The sequence below is a fragment of the Crinia signifera genome, chromosome 12 (assembly GCF_055691185.1).
Source record: "Crinia signifera chromosome 12, ASM5569118v1, whole genome shotgun sequence".
Classification (NCBI taxonomy): Eukaryota; Metazoa; Chordata; class Amphibia; order Anura; family Myobatrachidae; genus Crinia; species Crinia signifera.
This window is the reverse complement of record NC_139228.1, coordinates 84264671-84278845: the sequence shown is the minus strand read 5'-3', so window position 1 is coordinate 84278845 and position 14175 is coordinate 84264671. Positions and strand designations below refer to the sequence as shown.

General features: G+C 43.6%; 2 pseudogenes; one reads left to right on the top strand and one right to left on the bottom strand.

Annotated features, from left to right (window-relative positions):
* Positions 1-10038: 10038 nt before the first annotated feature.
* On the bottom strand, positions 10039-10157 carry LOC146050868 (5S ribosomal RNA; annotated as a pseudogene).
* A 2664-nt stretch (positions 10158-12821) lies between these two features.
* Positions 12822-12940, top strand: LOC146050867 (5S ribosomal RNA; annotated as a pseudogene).
* The last annotated feature ends 1235 nt before the right edge of the window (positions 12941-14175 follow it).

The following is a 14175-nucleotide window of genomic DNA, read 5'->3' as shown; positions in this document are numbered from 1 at the left end:
TCGGGTGCAGTGAATATATGAATATCTAATGAGCGGCTCGAGCGCTCCGGCCCCCTGCTGGCTGCACTGTGTAAAAAAAAAAAAATGTAAAAAAATATTTTTTTTTAAATTAAATATATATTCATGTGCTATAGGCACATGAATAAAAATAACATGGCCCTTCACAGAAAAAAAAAACTGATTTTTTGACACCAACATTAAAAAAAACACCCTTTTAGTTTAAAAGTTCACATTCCTGCTCTCCATCAAAAGATGGAGAATTTCTACACGGAGAGAGACGGCGAGAATCACTTAGAAAGACGGAGAATATTTCACATTGAATAGGGTGGCTCGCCTTTGGAGAAAAAAAACCTCTCTCCACCGCGTGAAAAGCACAAACTCTCCAGAAATCACAGCGAATTTTTCTCATTGAATACTGCCCTATGAGTTTTGATATCGCTAGTAAGTAAATTGAACTGAGTGCTTACCCATTGGTTATGGTAAGGCTCTTCCTGTAGAGGCGGGTATTTAAGTTCATCATGGGCTCAGTGTGAATTAGGTCTCTGTTGGAGTATGATCTCTTGCTGCTTTGCTGTCAGTCTTGAAGAAGGTCTGAAATGTGGACCGAAACGTTAACGACTGTTTGAGGTTCAATATTTGAATGAATTGAATAAATAAGAAAAATTTTACCTGCGAATTGGTGAGTGCCCTCCTTTCAAATTTCTATATTTTGGACTGGTGCCTTGGAGTGAGCACTACCGGGATGAACCAGTAAATTGTGTGCGGATTCCTATGCATGTGTATGTATGTATGTATGTATGTGTATATATATATATATATATATATATATATATATATATATATATATATATATATATATTGTTTGATAATGTTGGGATTGTAAATCGCTTTCCTGGCCATAAAGGTTTCTGGTTGTAGAAAAGGAATATCTGATCTACGTAATTGTAAAGGTAAAGAGCGTTTGTTGTGGTGGATGGGGAGAGGAGGGAGGGGGTTATATTCACAAGAGTTCTTAATTTCTTTGTAGCTCTCCACAGCAACGTTTGCTCAGCTAAATAGGGATGGAGAATAGTGTTCCTCTTGTTAAGGAGTATATAATGATTCCTCTAGGTCAGGGATGGGGAACCTTCGGCTCTCCAGCTGTTGTTGAACTACACATCCCAGCATGCCCTGCAACAGTTTTAGTATGGCCAAATAGCAAAACTGTAGTAGGGCATGCTGGGATGTGTAGTTCAACAACAGCTGGAGGGCCGAAGAGTCTGCATCCCTCTTCTAGGTCTTTTATATGTATAAAGGTGTAGCGCTTACCATCCAGCGAGGGTCTGGCGATCGGATTGCCAGAAGGGGGTGCATGTCCCCTTACAACTGAGCTCCATTGCCGTTCCCACCTCCCCACTCCCCCTATCCCTGCCTGTCTCCCTGAAGCGGAGACGGGCAGGGTTCGTGTTACCCCGCCGCACAGAAGCTGGGACATGCGTGCGTCCCAGTCAGATGGAGCGCCATCTTGCCAACAGGGGCATTCTGGCGAGCCCCGGCACTGGATGAGAGGCACTCCGTCTGTATTGAGACCTATGTGAGGGGCTTTGGGGCTGCCAAGGAGGCCTTCAAAAAAATTCTAAGGTAAAGTTCATTTGACTGTGGGCCAGATGTATCAAGCTTCACAAAGTGATAAAACGGAGAGTGATAAACAACCAGCCAATCAGCCCCTAACTACCATTTTACTTGACAAATGGCAGGTAGGAGCTGACTGTTTATCTCGCTTCATTTTATCACTTTGTGAAGCTTGATACATCGGGCCCTATTCAGACTCGGTGTTAGTCCAAGCCATCAAATATGGGGACGTTTGACTAACCAATCAAGCACATAGTGCTAGTGTATGACCCATAGCTGGAGAAATCCTTTCCAAGTGCAGCATATTCTGCCATCATGATCTGTTTGGAAGAGGTATGGAACAATACCTGGGCTTCAGCGATCCTTCTGCTGAAACCCGTTCCGTCGGCCCAGGAGGCATCCAACGCTTTGATGGAAAGTATCCTCAATACCTGCTGCGTCTGGCAGCCTTTATGAGCCCATGAGAGACTCCCAAACACATACGTGCAGGGCGACTAAGGTGCCGGACCGTGACGTGGATCATTTAAGAAGTATGAAGAGATTGATGGTCTTCCGGACATCCATTGTTCTAGAAAGATGAATTGGTCCAGCGTGTGCAGTTATACTTCCTACTGCTGCCTGCTTCACCGCTAACCTGGTTGTTCTGTAACTTGGAGACTACTTTAGAGAAGATTGCTGTAGTTGTAAATTGCACACGTTTCACAAATGGTTCCTTGTGCTATAGAACACTGGGGCAGATGTATTACGCCTGGAGAAGAGAGAAACTGGAGATAAAGTGAAAGGAGATAATGCACCAGCCAATGAACTGTGTTTGAAAATGACAGTTGGCAGTTGATTGGCTGGTGCGTTATCTCCTTCCACTTTATCTCCAGTTAATTTTTTCTCCAGGCTTAATACATCTGCCCCATGATGCTCTACTCTTCTAGTAGATGTGTGTGATTTGTACTTTATGTAATGGTTATAAAACAAGATTGAGGTCCCGAAGTGTCTCATTAAGACGTGTAATATTGTATTGAATATTACACTCTGAGCCAGATTCAGCCCGGATGCGTATACCAGGCCCTTGTGTTCATCGAAGGACCGAGCTTGCGCAAAGTGCGCATACGTGAGCCCTCCCTGGCTATTGGGAGGTAGGGCTGCTAACGTCATGAGCGGCTTCCTGCTCACTGCTGCCACTGCAGCGCTGAGTAAGTCCTGGTTTACTTGGCGCGACAAACAGGGGGAAATTCATTTGATGATGAATGTATTTCTCCCTGTGTGCGCGCGGCTGTGTACAAATTCTCAGCCGTGCACTGGGGCAGGAATTGGTGTGCAAAAGGGCACCTTTTACCTAATCGCTGGGTTCCGAAGATTTGCAGCCCAGCGATCAGGTCTGAATCAGGCCCTTTTGGTCCATGTCTGCAATTAGCAAGCCTTTCTGTAAACCTTCCTGATGAAAGTCCAGTATGTAAATTACGCTTTGTATCCGGTGCTTCGATTAGTCTCTGTTGTAGCAGTATATAAATTGTTCTGTGCTTTGGCATAATTGTCTTTCCTTCTGTTGCAGTCACCTTATTAAAATGCCTTCAGTAAGGGCGATATCTGTAGATCTCCGCACCTTCAGCTAGCACTTTGTTGGATTTGGATGCAAGACCCCTGATGTATCAGATCTGGCCTAAAGAGGTAGAGGCTATGGTTGTACAAAGAACATCATCTATGCTTTTATCACACTTTCTGCTGTGTCTCTCTTTCGTTCTTTCTTTTTTTGTATTTGAAAAAAATATATCCTATAACAAATTGACCAATAACAGATCAGTGAGTTAAATAAGGATTACGGCAGTTTTAATGTAGTTAAAATATTGTGCAGACTAATAGTAATGTTTGTTCACCTGGTATTGTACTTATTTATATTGGGGGGAAATGTGAGTGGTAGAGAAGGTGGGGAGTGAAATAGAACAAGAGCGTAAAGTAAATAATAGCGGCATTAAAGTGCAAAGGGATATTGGTATATGGTTACTTAGCAGGCACGGCTCTGGGTGGGGGGGGGGGGCGGTGCTGCAGCGCAGTCCAAATTCTAATAGGAGAGCCACACAAACTGCCATTCAAAACTGGATCATTGGCAGTTGGTGGGACCCCCCTATTTGAATCTAGGACTGTACTGCAGCCCTTCTTCTTGGATCCACCACTGTTGCACAGTGTTCCTTTTGCTGAGTCGTATACAATAAATATACCATATCTGTGTACAGTAATGTGGCAGTAATGTGAGCGTTCCAATTGGCTGCTGATGGACAAGGGAGGGTCATCTGGAGGATGTGCTTAGGTTCACCTTTCCCAAGCCCGTGGGACCCAGATTCTGGTTCTCTGTGCATCCGTTTGCTTTGCATACAGTGTGGAGACAAGTTCATGAGTACGAAGTGGTCTTATTGCGAGGGAGGGTATTTGGGATATGAGGACATTCCTGACCTGTGGAAACTGGTAAAGCGTTTTCCACAATATGTGTATTAATATCTATATATTTGTTGATTTAAAAGATCTGCAAATTAAATCCTTGAAACCTAAAGCAGGCAGCCAACCATGAGGAAGCAAAGGAAATACCAATACTGCAAAGGTAGCACGACTGCCACAGCAATGCAGGCGGTCCCCTTAGTGACGGGTGGCTGTCAGCTCAGCAGGGGGTGGTCAGGCAACCGGCAGCAGTGTGCGGGGACTGGCGGGTAGCTGGGTAGTGCCTGTGCAATGGCCAGCCGCCCCTGCCCGGGTCAATAAGACATTCTAAGAACCCTGCTAATGACCAGGGTAAAAATCCCGGGTCACTTTACTCCGGTTTTACCAATGCTGCTGACAAAAATCACAAAAACCTGGGATTTTTAGGTCGCTGGAAAAGGGGTAATAGTGAAAATATCATCAACGGTCCTCCAAAATCTCAGAAGATACCACCTTTCCTGCAAACTAGTCAACTGCCTTTTAAAGAACCAACTTCCTTGTTTCTGCTAACCGATTGGTCTTAGCCTAACGGATCTAAGGTGACTCAGTGCTTTCAGAGGTTTGCAGTTTTTACTGCTGGTTTATCAACATATAAGAAGCAGTCATAAAAAGGATCACAGCAAACCGCATAAATACAATGCACAACTGAAACCAATTAAGGAGTACAAAGCAAAAATACAAACACTGCAGTAAAACCACAGGAGAAAGGGTATAGGGCAATTCACTGTAGTCAGCAGGCAGTGGAGAGTCACGGGGGTAAGGCACAACAGCTTGTAATGAAATTGTACACAACATAAAGGATGCTGATTGTAAAGGGAGTGTATTATTTATTTATTTAAGTTTCTTATATAGCGCACACATATTCCGCAGCGCTTTACAGAGAATATTAGAATATTCACTTCAGCCCCTGCCCCAGTGGAGCTTACAATCTATATTCCCTACCACATGTACATGCGCACACAGACATTCTAGGGTTATTTTTTGTTGGAAGCCAATTAGCCTACTAGTATATTTTTGGATGGAAACCGGAGTACCAGGAGGAAACCCACGCAAGCACGGAGAGAATATACAAACTCCGCACAGTTAGAGCCACGGTGGGGATGGAACCCATGACCTCAGTGCTGTGAGGCAGTAATGTAACCATTACACCATCCCGACTGCCCCGTATATATAACACATGGTGGGGATAGAACCCATGACCTCAGTGCTGTGAGGCAGTAATGTAACCATTACACCATCCGTACTGCCCCGTATATATAACACATAGTGGGGATAGAACCCATGACCGCAGTGCTGTGAGGCAGTAATGTAACCATTACACCATCCATACTGCCCCGTATATATAACACATGGTGGGGATAGAACCCATGACCTCAGCGCTGTGAGGCAGTAATGTAACCATTACACCATCCATACTGCCCCGTATATATAACACATGGTGGGGATAGAACCCATGACATCAGTGCTGTGAGGCGGTAATGTAACCATTACACCATCTGTACTGCCCTGTATATATATATATATATAACACATGGTGGGGATAGAACCCATGACATCAGTGCTGTGAGGCAGTAATGCTGACCATTACACCATCCGTACTGCCCCGTATATATAACACATGGTGGGGATAGAACCTGTGACCTCAGTGCTGTGAGGCAGTAATGCTAACCATTACACTGTCCGTATTGAGTGTAGGTGAAGAGAACCGGGTTTGGGAGCTTAAATTCTACGAAATGGTAGTGTAAACAATTAAAGGATGAACTAGGAAGGTGGAAAGCTGGCCAGGAGTTGAGTAGGGTTGGTAAGCTATAGTAAAAAGGTCTTAATGAAAAACACCTTTAGGTCCTGATTTGGAAACCCAAAGATCAATAGTTAGCATTTTTGGGGCAGCATAGACTGATAGGTTGACAATGGAAAGAGTGACCGTATGTGCAACACAGATAGTGTAATGGTTAGCGTTACTGCATCACAGTGGGATTGGTATGAAATCCCAGCGCTCAAAATTCCGACAAGGGAGGGACGTGGATCGCCCACACTTGCGGGCTCGGCACACTAATGTATTCTCCTACTATGGGTGTCGTGGACACCCACAGAGGGACAAAGTGCCAGGATTTCAGCAGTCGGGATTACGGCGTTAGGATACCAACTGCATCCCCTCACAGCACTGAGGTCATGGGTTTGATTCCCACCATGGCACTAACTGTGCAGAGTTTGTAAATACTCCCCGTGCTTGTGGGGGGTTTTCTCCCACAGGGGGAGATTCTCTAAGCTAAAAATGCGGTAAAAACCCCGTTATCAGGGTCTTTATCGCATTTTGGGATGCTGTAAGCATCCCCCCTCCGGGTTACCGCGGCGGGGGGCATCGCCCAAAAAATCTGGCGATGCCCTATAGAAGCCAATGGGCTTCTACCGCCGCCCCGCCCCCCCTCACCTGTGCACAGAGCTGTGCTGCCCGGACCTGTGACCTCCTCCCTGCACTGATCCTCTTCCGGGTGCAGGGAGGAGGAGAGCGGGTGTGGGAGGGATCGGGGAGCCGCTGGGACCTGCTGGGACCCGGCGATTCTCACCGCAAAGGACAGCTTTTAACGCAAGAGCTGTCCTTTGCTATAATTATCGCATTAGTTAGAACATATGTGATAATTATAATGGCGAAGGGGGCGGAGATTCTTAGAGAATCTCCCCCACAATCTGAAAATATACTGGTAGGTTAATTAATTCCCAGCAAAGCCTGGAATGAATGTATGTATGTATGTGTTTATTTGTGTGTACACAAACACACGGGCAGGTACAGATGTGAATGTTCAAATATTCTCTGTTCAGTTTATTAGTAATAAATAATATTGAAATCTAAGTAGAGTGCATCAGAATATGTATGCGCTATATAAATAACTGGTAATAAATAAATAAATGACTGGTGAGGCAATAGGAGGAGCAGGTAGGCTTGGAAGGGGTATGGATGGAAGGAGAGGGTGGAGAGACTAAAGATCTGTTTATCTGTCACAAAAGTCAGTTGGGAGTGGGAGAGAGGTGTGAGGGACAGAAAGGTACATTAGGTTTCAGTCTCTTGAACATGGTATTTGAGTCCAAAAGAGCTATTGAAATTCTCAAGCAAGGATGACCTATACAATGGCATTATTATGTCTGTCTTTCTGCTGCTGATTCCTCTTCTATGGTGGCCAAGCTTATGACTTGCCTTTCTCATTGTTACATTGCTTACCTGCCTTCAAGTCATCTGAAATAGTGACACCTTTCCTCTTCAGTAGATTCCATTATAGTGCCATTGATACTATATTTAGGGGGGTGTTCAATGCGCCGTTCTCGGTCAGCTCGACAGAGAACATGCAGCCGGGACTCAATGTCCCGCCTGCCAGGGAGCGAGAAGGGGGCGTGGCCATGAGTTGCAGCTGGGAAGAGGTGAGCTGCAGCCGGCAGCTTGTCACTTCCCGGCAGAACGAGCCCGAAAGCTTGTGATGTCGGGCTCGTTCTGCCGAGATACCCTGCTCAATGCTGTCCGGGAAGACAGCATTGAATAGGGCTCGGCGGGCATCTCCCCGACGATTGAATACCCCCTTAGCCTTTGAGACTGTAGTGCATGATTTTATTTTAGGCCATAAAACTGCAGCTTCTATGTTCTTGCTTGTTCCTCTAGTCTACATAGATTAAAACATTTATTTTACCACTGCTGGTGTGTTTTTCCTGATGCATACTTTTGTGTCCTCTGCAAAAAGGCATGTTTTCCCTTTGATAACATCTGCAGTGTCCCTAACACAGATATCAAAAAGCACTGGATTAAGGACCTGATTCAGTTTGGTTTGCTATGCAACATATATTTGCTGCCTAGCAAGCACCTTAACGCCACCCCGTCAAATGATCAAACCTGAATTAGGCCAAAAGTACATATACTCCACTTCTACCCTATGCTTCCTGAGTCTGCACTCTATTTACTATGAACCACTGTTTCCTAGCCTGCAACCAAATTCTTGTCCATTCAACCATAGTAGAATCCAAACCCACAATTTTTAATTTTATTTAGCAGTCTGTGGCATGGGTCCGTAACTAAAGCCTTACTAATGTCGATCAACAGCACCCCCTACATCTATCAATTAGTCAAAAAAGTCAACAAGATTTGTTTGGCATGATCTCCCGCCAGTTAATGCATGCTGTTTAGGATACTGTTAACTTCTGGATTTGAGATATTCCACAATTCTCACTTTTAATAGTGTTTCCATCAATTTATCTACAAATAAGGTTGACTGGTCTGTAGTTGTTTGCTTCTTCCTTGCTTCCACTTTTGTGCAGTGGGACCACCTGCACTATTTTCCATTTCTAGTGACTGGTTGAATAATTCTGTTAATGGTGTTAACAGCACCCCTTTAAGCACTTTTAGAATTCTTGGATGTTCCCCATGAGGCCTCATTGATTTATCCACTTTAAGTTTTGAAAGTTCTGCCACGACCCTTTCTTCTGTGAATCTAATCCATTATTCTGCATGTTCTTGTAACCGTTAATAAATCTCGAAGAAAACACTCTTAATGTAAAAATACCATCTTCGTAAAATAGAGAAACCTAAAAAGGTATGCACCAACAAATGTGTGCATATTTTTATGCAAAACTCTACTCAAAAATAGTTCATCAATTTATTTTGTCTCTTTTTCAAATTTCCTCCCTGTGTCTTCTGTGCTGATGCCATTGTAGTATTTGCTGAAGAGCAACTAGTCCAGCAATAGAAAGTCTTTATTATGTGACTGATGCCAAAGTAATCAGAGTGCTGAGCAAACGTGCAAGGGTCAGCAGCAAGTAAATATTGATAAACTGAGGTTATACAATGCTGGGATGACAGAAATGCTAATTCACACTAACAGGCAACTTCTCTCAAATATTTGACTCTGATCTATACACTGTATTTTAAAGTCAGAACTCCTCAGTTGTCGTATACTATTATGTAGCCTGCTGCTAGTCAGGGGTATCATATGGCGGGTATGGGTGTGTGTGGATGAGGTCACACCAATGTGTTGGCTCGTCTGCAGTGACAGGAGCTGGTTGCTGCAGTGCACTACATGTAGCCCAGTCTCCGGGGCAGTCGGCATCTCTGGGTGTGCCCACGAGTGACTGAGATATCCAGGATTTATTTTACATTTCTTTATTAAATTTGGAACCCCAACTCCTTACACTAACAATATCTGCAAATACGCCACTTCATCTTATCTCTTAGGGGTCGATCCAATTACTCCCGATGCAAATCATCACATTGGGGCAGTACGGACGGTGTAATGGTTATAGCATTACTGACTCACAGCGCTGAGGTCATGGGTTCTATAACACAAGAGGGGGGTGGACCCGCTACAGCTGGAAATTGGGTGATTAGGTCTTTGACTAATCTATAACCAACATGAAATAACTACTCTAGGCTGATGCAGGTAGTTGTGGCGTTGGTGGTGCGCCCAGCGTTCAGTAACTAAACTGAAAGTGGGATGGTTGTTTTGTGTTTGCAGAAGAAGCAAAACAAAGACAGTGAACGCTTTGTGGGCGCACTCTTTAAATCATATATTGATGAGGTATAATGGAATTAGTTTAAAATGTAACTTTTATTTGAATTAGCTTAAAAAAGGTGGGGCGAAATGGAAATTATAATATATATAATATTGTTGGTTTTGTTGTGTGGTTATTCTATGATGTTAAATATACTTTTCAAATAAATCTCTTAACACCACACGTTTATTGTATCATTTACTGCACTTGATCAACACAGGTATGTGAACCTGAGTGACGGTAGGCTGCAAAAATGAGTTGAACCCCCGGGGTAAGGATTAGTTTCTGGGGGGGGTTTTAGGCTGCCCCACGTCACTTTGTATTGAATTTTAATAATTAGAGTAATAATACAGTAGGGCCTAATGGCCAATTTATGAACACTGATAGTAGGCGGCTCCAAAGCTGCTTGTCAAATGATCGTGCAACCCCAGATGTGTAATACCACACCTGGACTTCTCCAGGGGTCTCCCACCCGGATACTGCCCAGGCCCTTCACTGCTTGGCTTCCAAGTTCGGAAGGGTTTTGGGCAGACCAGTGAGGTATGGTGGTATAATGGGTAGGGGTGCAAATCATAGACAGCTGCTCCAGTTAACTATCGTAGTCATAGGTGTTAGCACGGATTGTATTGTCAGATTAAAGTGACACACTGTGCAAGAACTACGAGACTAATGAGCGACTAGTGAACGTTTATAGATATCTGAGGTTATGCAAATTTGGACCTGCACGGATATATAGAATTATCCCTCAGCACAGTGCATACATATACAGGTAACTAGATGATATTCAAGGTTGGTATTAGTAGGCTGGTATAGCACAAAGAACGTTGTGTGTGCAAGTTTTCACCAGCACAGATATCTATGGGGGATTAATCCTCTATGGGGCAGTGACACATTATGATAAATAAATGCTGTACAAGGATAATAATAATGAATAATCTTGCTCAGTGCAGGCAGATACAGGGTGATTTGATAGTATCCAAAAAGGTGGCAATAGTAGGTTGATCTGGCACATTCGCTTAGATTAGAACAAAATGTATACTGTTGCACTTTAGAGACAGATTATCAAGGTTGTAGCTGCACAAATGTGTCAAAGGAAAAAGTAGTTGCTCACAGTGTAACAAAGTCAGAAAGGAAAGCACTTGGGCTGTATAGCGTTTACAAGGATAATTAGCTGTGCTGCTGGTTAAATCATTAGAGTCATATAGTTCTGAAGATAATTAATTGTACAATACAGATTGTGGTTTCTCCATTCAACAAAGTCTTTTGAACTGTCAGATTACCTCTCACGTATCTGAGTTGTGAACATTAGCAGTTGAAAGAATTTGAATGGATAAAGACGACTGGGGGAGCAGCGCTCAGACGCGATACCGTCTGAGATTACTCCTGTACCTGAACCTGCTTAGCTTCCTGCAGGTGATCGTGGTATCCCGCGTAGAACTGCAGGGCTGGAGGGGGCTGAGTGACGTCCGTCTCAGCGAGCGCCCAGCGTAGTTGCGAGTCCTGCGGGGGAATAAGGTCAGGAGAAGCCGGCTTGGAGTGGTCCCGCTGTAGGTTCAAAGTGGGATGACGTGGGGGAGCCGCTGGACACGTGTTTCGCCTACGTCAGGCTTCGTCATGCAGCGCCATTTTGGATGAGGGCGTCTGCCCTTTTATTCTATCTCCCGTCCAATGCTGTGCTCACATTGCGGAATAACGTGTATAATCACCATTGGTTGATGCTTGTTCTTTGTATATCCTGGATTGTATGATCGCTTCCTCTATCCCAGCCATTTTGCTTCAGGGAATATTTGCCCATAATAGTACGTGATGTATTTCTAGCAAGACTGTATATATTTGAGTGTACTGGATACGTATATTTAGTACCTATAATGGTGCTGGAAGTGGTTAATTAAGTTTATTGCTGCATTTGGAGGACCATATCGATTTGTATAGTGGGGATGAATACTGATAGACAGGTTTAGACAGATCCATGTGACACCATTTTACTTAAGGGAAAATTTTCCCATACTGGTACACTTTTTATTTTTTAGCGAGACTATCTATCTGTGCTGAATAGGTGTATTTATTATGGGTTATGATGCTTTATAGGCGCACTTGGTTATTGTTGCCACTGATTAATATTTTTAATTGGCTTTGACATTTATTATTTTATTTTTTAGTATTTTAAAATTATTTATAGTTTTTTATAGATTTTTTAGTAAATTTTTATTATTTTTGTTTGTGCTGGTTTGACCACTCCAAGCCGGCTTCTCCTGACCTTATTCCCCCGCAGGACTCGCAACTACGCTGGGCGCTCGCTGAGACGGACGTCACTCAGCCCCCTCCAGCCCTGCAGTTCTACGCGGGATACCACGATCACCTGCAGGAAGCTAAGCAGGTTCAGGTACAGGAGTAATCTCAGACGGTATCGCGTCTGAGCGCTGCTCCCCCAGTCGTCTTTATCCATTCAAATTCTTTCAACTGCTAATGTTCACAACTCAGATACGTGAGAGGTAATCTGACAGTTCAAAAGACTTTGTTGAATGGAGAAACCACAATCTGTATTGTACAATTAATTATCTTCAGAACTATATGACTCTAATGATTTAACCAGCAGCACAGCTAATTATCCTTGTAAACGCTATACAGCCCAAGTGCTTTCCTTTCTGACTTTGTTACACTGTGAGCAACTACTTTTTCCTTTGACACATTTGTGCAGCTACAACCTTGATAATCTGTCTCTAAAGTGCAACAGTATACATTTTGTTCTAATCTAAGCGAATGTGCCAGATCAACCTACTATTGCCACCTTTTTGGATACTATCAAATCACCCTGTATCTGCCTGCACTGAGCAAGATTATTCATTATTATTATCCTTGTACAGCATTTATTTATCATAATGTGTCACTGCCCCATAGAGGATTAATCCCCCATAGATATCTGTGCTGGTGAAAACTTGCACACACAACGTTCTTTGTGCTATACCAGCCTACTAATACCAACCTTGAATATCATCTAGTTACCTGTATATGTATGCACTGTGCTGAGGGATAATTCTATATATCCGTGCAGGTCCAAATTTGCATAACCTCAGATATCTATAAACGTTCACTAGTCGCTCATTAGTCTCGTAGTTCTTGCACAGTGTGTCACTTTAATCTGACAATACAATCCGTGCTAACACCTATGACTACGATAGTTAACTGGAGCAGCTGTCTATGATTTGCACCCCTACCCATTATACCACCATACCTCACTGGTCTGCCCAAAACCCTTCCGAACTTGGAAGCCAAGCAGTGAAGGGCCTGGGCAGTATCCGGGTGGGAGACCCCTGGAGAAGTCCAGGTGTGGTATTACACATCTGGGGTTGCACGATCATTTGACAAGCAGCTTTGGAGCCGCCTACTATCAGTGTTCATAAATTGGCCATTAGGCCCTACTGTATTATTACTCTAATTATTAAAATTCAATACAAAGTGACGTGGGGCAGCCTAAAACCCCCCCCAGAAACTAATCCTTACCCCGGGGGTTCAACTCATTTTTGCAGCCTACCGTCACTCAGGTTCACATACCTGTGTTGATCAAGTGCAGTAAATGATACAATAAACGTGTGGTGTTAAGAGATTTATTTGAAAAGTATATTTAACATCATAGAATAACCACACAACAAAACCAACAATATTATATATATTATAATTTCCATTTCGCCCCACCTTTTTTAAGCTAATTCAAATAAAAGTTACATTTTAAACTAATTCCATTATACCTCATCAATATATGATTTAAAGAGTGCGCCCACAAAGCGTTCACTGTCTTTGTTTTGCTTCTTCTGCAAACACAAAACAACCATCCCACTTTCAGTCATGGGTTCTATCCCCACCATGTGTTATATACACGGGGCAGTACGGATGGTGTAATGGTTATAGCATTACTGCCTCACAGCACTGAGGTCATGGGTTCTATCCCCACCATGTGTTATATATACGGGGCAGTACGGACGGTGTAATGGTTATAGCATTACTGCCTCACAGCACTGAGGTCATGGGTTCTATTCCCACCATGTGTTATATATACGGGGCAGTACGGACGGTGTAATGGTTATAGCATTACTGCCTCACAGCACTGAGGTCATGGGTTCTATTCCCACCATGTGTTATATATACGGGGCAGTACGGACGGTGTAATGGTTAGCATTACTGCCTCACAGCTCTGAGGTCATGGGTTCTATTCCCACCATGTGTTATATATACGGGGCAGTACGGACGGTGTAATGGTTAGCATTACTGCCTCACAGCACTGAGGTCATGCATTCTATTCCCACCATGAGTTATATATACGGGCAGTACAGATGGTGTAGTGGTTACATTACTGCCTCACAGCACTGAGGTCATGGGTTCTATTGCCACCATGTGTTCTATATAAGGGGCAGTACGGATGGTGTAATGGTTAGCATTACTGCCTCACAGCACTGAGGTCATGGGTTCTATCCCCACCATGTGTTATATATACGGAGCAGTACGGACGGTGTAATGGTTAGCATTACTGCCTCACAGCACTGAAGTCATGCATTCTATTCCCACCATGTGTTATAT